Source organism: Simochromis diagramma, unplaced genomic scaffold, assembly GCF_900408965.1.
Source record: "Simochromis diagramma unplaced genomic scaffold, fSimDia1.1 OVJJ01000685.1, whole genome shotgun sequence".
In the NCBI taxonomy this organism is placed as follows: Eukaryota; Metazoa; Chordata; class Actinopteri; order Cichliformes; family Cichlidae; genus Simochromis; species Simochromis diagramma.
Genome location: NW_024387477.1, coordinates 7278133 through 7284483, shown reverse-complemented (window position 1 = coordinate 7284483; position 6351 = coordinate 7278133).

Below are 6351 nucleotides of genomic sequence, written 5' to 3'. Positions count from 1 at the left end.
GTCATGAACTCCTCTGTATACCAAAGTATTCTACAGTTTAATGTGAGGACAGCTAAAACTTGGTCAAAATTGTAATATACAGCAGAACAATGAGCCAAAACACAGCATCGAATCTACTGCTGCATGGCTTGAAAAGAATCAAGGTGTTGCAATGGCCCACTCAAAGTCCAGACCCAACTATAATGCTGTGGAAGCATCTTTAGAGAGCTGTGCATATGCCCACAAAGTTTTATGAGCTGACACAATGCTGTATAGAAGAGTGGGCCAAAATTCCTCCACAATAATGTGAGAGACTTATATAGTCGTACAGAAAATGATTCATTCAAGTTATTGCCAATAAAAGTGGTTCTGCAAGCTGTTATGTGAAATCTTAAAATTGCTAATTAAAATGGTTATTGCAATTGGATTAGTTTTAAAAATAAATGTTTTCCTAGCAGGGAGCTAGATAAATACAGTCATATAAACAGCACTTCACTGCCCTTCCATTCCCAAAGATATTCTCTGAAAATAAAAGTGGGTGGATTTTAATACGTCAACTATCATTACTTCATTCTTAAGTGGAAAAAAATAACATGACATAACATAGCCTCAGTGTCCTCAGTGGCTGTGCATGCACAGTTCACATGGTCGGCATGTGTTTGTACACACACTCCTGAATAACACTGCTACACTGTTATCTCCTGTTTAATTGCTGATGTAACAGAAAGCCATTTAGTCCATTATGAGCAATTTGTGTGGATTTAGTATTGGTGCATTACCTACGTTTCTGGTCAAAGCGTTCCTCTCTGAGTCTCAGGGAGTGGCACTTTCTGCTCCAGTTGGCTTTTGTTGTTACCAGTTTCACGCTCAGCAGGCTCCCGAAAAACACATTCAGTTTGAAAAGACTCAAAAGAGACGAAAGAGAAGCTCTAAGAAGAATCTAGGGACCCATGTTCTAAATAATCGTTTCGCTTTCAGTGGCAATTTCACTCTCAAGTAGTTATCCGAGGGGAGGAAAAAGAAAAGAAAAAAAAAACTCGCTAAAGACGTCAGTGAGTGTGAAGATGCAGCCGATTGTCATGGTGATTCATATTAATTTAAAATCTTCTTGCAGATGAACCAACATGAGCAATTTTAAAAACTGTTTTCTGCCTTATTTGTTTTGTTAGATTTTGCCCTTTGGGAGACAGAGATGAAGCACAGGAGAGCGGTCCCTGAATCGATCGTGCGTTCTTTTGTGTAAACTTGTGAAACCAAGTGTATTTCTCGTGAAGTGAACAGGTAAGCCTTGACCTTTATATGCGGAAGAAGGAGGGCGGAGGAATTAGCAGTTTGATGAGATGGCACTGAGGTGTGGCCCTTTTCCCTGTGTGGCATGAATATTACTGCTCACCTGTGTGGGATGATGATCTCCTGCTGTCTCTCTGTTAATGTCCTGTGTAGTTTATACATCGCTTGCTTATATATAGCGCTTCACCAATTCACCTTTATTCCTTCAGTATCTTATATGATGAGCTTAATTATGATTCTGGTGATTGTAGCGATGACTCACATGGATCAGGTGGCTCGGTTTCGTTCTCATTTTAAAAGCTGTCAATCAACAGCCATCATCCCCAACGCTGAACCGTGCAATAAACCTGTCAGTGTAGTTCATTCACCTCCTGTGCCTTTATTGTTTGTATGTGCGTGTTTCTGTGTGTCTAACCATACATCCGGTTTTTATCTTCACCTAAAAAACTACTGCAAATCAGCCACTTAATATTTTTTCAGAAGCTCATTCAGACAGTTTTTCATGTCATTCAGCCTGAAACGTAATTTCACCTCACAAATAATAAACTCTTGCTAAAGATTCTGCTTTTCTTTTCTTCCTTTCTTCCTTTTTCAGCGAAATGGATTCAGTCTGTTGCTTATTTTCAAGAGACTTCACATTTTCTGCAATCTTTTAAGAGTGCTTTTTTTACGTTTAAATTTCTTCATTTTTCACTTCCATAATGTGTGTTTCGTCCTTGTCTCTCTGTATTTTCTTGGTTCCTCTTCTACTTCCCTTCAACCATTTGAGGTAGAAGGCTGCCCCTCCCTGAGCTTGGTTTTCCCAGAGATTTCTTCCTGTTAAAAGGGAGTTCTTCCTTCCCGCTGTTGCCAAGTGTCTGTTTGCTCTGTAATATTTTAGGATATTTATCTTATGATAGAAAAGTGCCAGTTTAAAGCAGTTGCTGTTGCAAATTTGCACTGTATAAATAAAAAAGAATGATTGCATTCAAAATGCAGTATCAGTATTTGTACACGTTATTGATGTAGGGGTTTGAATAAAAGCATTTGAAAGGGGCTTCTCTGGTGTCGTGGCTCAAAGAGTTGGCAGTTTGTCTTGTAACCAGAAGGTTGCCGGTTCAAGCCCCAGCTCAGACAGTCTCGGTCATTGTGTCCTTGGGCAAGACACTTCACCTACCGCCTACTGGTGATGGCCAGAGGGGCCGATGGTGCGATATGGCAGCCTCGCTTCTGTCAGTCTGCCCCAGGGCAGCTGTGGCTACAACTGTAGCTTGCCTCCACCAGTGTGTGAATGTGAGAGTGAATGAATAGTGGTATTGTAAAGCGCTTTGAGGGCCCCGAAAAGCGTTATATAAATGCAATCCATTATTATTTTAATCACATGTCATTCAAATATTTATTCTATTATTTTTTAACTTACAGCTTTTCATTATTTATTTTAAATGTGAAAAACTGGCGACATGTCTGCTCTATCATGGCTGGGATAAAGTCCAGCTGTGATGACCCTGAGTGGTGGATGGATGGATGGATTTTTTACCCACAGTCTGAGCCCACTCCAAAGGGTGAGAAGATAAATCTGAAGGGTTATGAGGCAACTGATTAAAAAAGAATAGAATAAAAGCCCTTAGATTTTTTTCTCTATTCTTTCCATTGTAATTTTATACTTTCGTGCTTTTTATTATGACACATTCTGAGAAGCTGAGATGATACATCCCGTATTGATGGAACGGCAGGACATCTCATGCTAATCATTACAGTTAGGACCAACTATAAAATAAACAGTGACCTCTTCTGATAAACAATAATCCACATCAAAATTCCTTCATCTAAACATGTTGGACTTATATTTTCCCTGGAAGCACATGAAAAACTGGAAATTAATTAGATGGTTTATTGCAGTGAGCTTTGGGAATAGACCATAAACCACACAAGATGGAGTCAGTACAGTCACTAGACGCACATGTTCACCCCGTCATGGTGGGATTACGAATTTTAATAAAACAACCGGCTCTAAAATAGAAGCTTGACAAAACTCGTGTTCTCAGTGGAATATGAGCCTGTAGATTTGGTCCGTAGGCGTCTTTAATTGGAAGTTCATTTGAAGGTTGCCCTTCAAATGAATCTTGACCTCCGACCTTCTGGAAGTATTTCTCATGGACCCCTGTGTCTGGACTCCCCAGGCTATTTGGACTTCACGTCACAGTCAATGCCAAACATGAGGTCCCGTAAATTCCACACCTGTTGTTTAGACCAAGCTACTCAGTCTCCTTAACAACAAGTACCGGTAAGAATGAAACAGCTTTCCTGTTTGTGCAGCTCCTGATGTGGTTTAGGATTGTTGTTGGAACACAGTCATGTCAGCAAGCACCAGGAATTTATTTCACTTATTATTTCACATGATGTGCCAAACAGTGGAATGGTGGTTACTTTATAACTGAATATTTTACATAAAAAATAACTGACAGTGTGTTTTATTAAATATAGTAGCTTCTATTTTCTGGCTTGGAACCACTTAAAAAAAATAACAGATAACATTTAAAGGAAATGATCAGGCTCTTTTAAAACAAAGGAAAATGTAAACAAAGACTTTTAGAACAGTTTCACCCAGACTCAGCTCTATATAGATCTGCTCTATATGGACAAAAGTATTGGGTCACCTACACATTACACCTGCAGGACCTTTTATGGTGTCCAATCCCTCAACCATATGCATAAACATGGAGTCTGCAGATGATGCGCTTGTCTAAAGTCTCAGTTTTTACCCAGTGCATCTGAAGGGATGGCTCAGATGAAGGTCAGCCTGTCTAATTCCCATCAGCAAAAGCTACAAGGTACCAAAAAGTCACAAGCTTTGAATATGATGAAAATTACCAAAAAAAAGTGAAGTGGCTAAAAAACCCCTGAGAAATCAGTTTTTATTTCTCTATTCTCTTATTTTGTTTTAATTTTGCATGGGAGTCAACAGTATGTCAGTGTTGGTAAAACTGTCAGACAGAGATGGGCAGTAACGCGTTACGCGTTACTGTAATCTGATTACTTTTTTCAGGTAACGAGTCAAGTAAGGGATTACTATTGCAAAAACGGTAATTAGATTACCGTTACTTTCCCGTAGGAACGCTGCGTTACTGCGTTACTAAAACCGTGATTTTTTTGCCAGAATGTCTCATGACAGTGACGTAAGCAAGTGCGACGTTCGTGACAACAGCTGTGTGCAGATCAACAGTGGATCATATATGAATCAGGAGAGAGTATGAGCATGCAGCGTTTAAGTACTGACCTTATTTTGAGTTTAATTCCATAAAAAGTGACAAAAACATTAGCGTCCGTTGTGCTTGTGAAGAAAACTTCTCTTTACAGCGAAAAAACCCCCTAAACTTCCGAGCAAGCACCGAGTGCGCTGAGAAACTCGCGGATTCTTCAACTGACCGCCGCGGCACACCTGCACCAGGGCAAACCTCCGCCTACGCTACTCCTGCTTTACAGGTGAAAATAGAGCAACAGGACCGCTAGTCTTTGATGTTATTTATTTTCTGCTGTGTTTTACTTGCATCTATTTGAAAGACTGAGTGTAAACACACAAAAAAAAATTGTATGTGCTGGAATGTGCAGAAAATAAGTTTAAATGTTAAGCAAATTTCTTCCAGTCAGAGAATGTTGCATATAATTAAATTTTTGCTTGATGCATAAAGTTAAAAGATTAAAACTAATAAAACAAGTTTTAAAAAGAGACTTTTCCATTTGATTACATTTTGTATGATGGATTATGCAGAAAAAGTAGAATTGGGCTGAAAGAGCTATCGCTTTATCACCTATTCAGGTTGTAAATTGTGTTTTTAAAAAGTAACTAAGTAATTAATTACTTTTGAAAATAAGTAATCAGTAAAGTAACGGGATTACTTTTTTGAGGAAGTAATCGGTAATCCCGTTACTTATTACTTTTTTCAAGTAACTTGACCAACACTGCTGTCAGATGTAGTTGAAAAAGGTATTCCAGTCTATAGATGCATCAATACTGAACTAGAAAATAGCTCTTAAATAACAGAAAATAAAGGAGTATATAAAGACTGCATAAGCCCATAAGAACATTCCTTTTATTCTTTTTGTATTACGGTTGGAAAAGTTCCAAGATTTTGTCCTGGTCAAAAGCTGTGTTTGTACCACATTTACTTTATTAGAATCTGGTCACCGCATGATTGGAAAGAAAAGGGCCTTTCCCAAACTGTTCCCACAGAGCTCAAAGGATTAAGATTTCTTTTCACCGGAACTAAGGTCAATCCCAAAAAAGCAATATACTACTGTCATTGAATTCAGTCATTAAAAGGTGAGGCTCAATAGTTTTTACCATGTAGGGTACTTCCCAAACACGACATTTATGATTGACATAAATGTCAATCAAGTTGTAATCTTCTACTTTTAAAAATGTATTAAATTTTGGTAATTTAATTAAATATTAAGTATGAAGAGCTACATATATTTTCGGCACAATGGTCCAATAGACCTGCTGTCAATAGTGAGCATGGGAACATTTTCTCAACCAGAAATAACTGAGTTAAATTAAGTTAAGTCCAATCCCCTGTGTAGACGATGATACAAATAAAGTCACATCAAATCATTGTCATCTTCCCCATTTCTTGCTCTCGTTGGCCTCTTTGGATGTACGACACCTAAAACCTCCTGATACTACTGTGACCCACAGCCCATCGGGATATGTAGGAACACATCATATGCATGATAAGGCAGGCAGCGCTAAACCCGATGGACAAATGCATTAGGAGAATTGCCATTGTAGCAGCAGGCCCACAGTGAGACTCCCCCGCTGTAAAAGGCAATGATGCGCAAGCGCTGTAGAAATTCCACTGTGCAGAGAGCGACGTTACGTGCGGCTTCATCCAGCGGGCCAAAAAACCATCCTGTCACGCAAGAGCTGTGCCATATAATGCCTCATTGCTCATCCATTTTGTGTCAGCCGTGTTTGCGACAGTTCTGCTGCCGTAGAAATAATCGCCCACAAACGATTTGTTTCTTTAACACTTCTCATGTGCACGTTAAACTGAAGAGGGAAGAAAATAGGTAAGTAAATGAACAGCTGTTTCATGTCAGCAG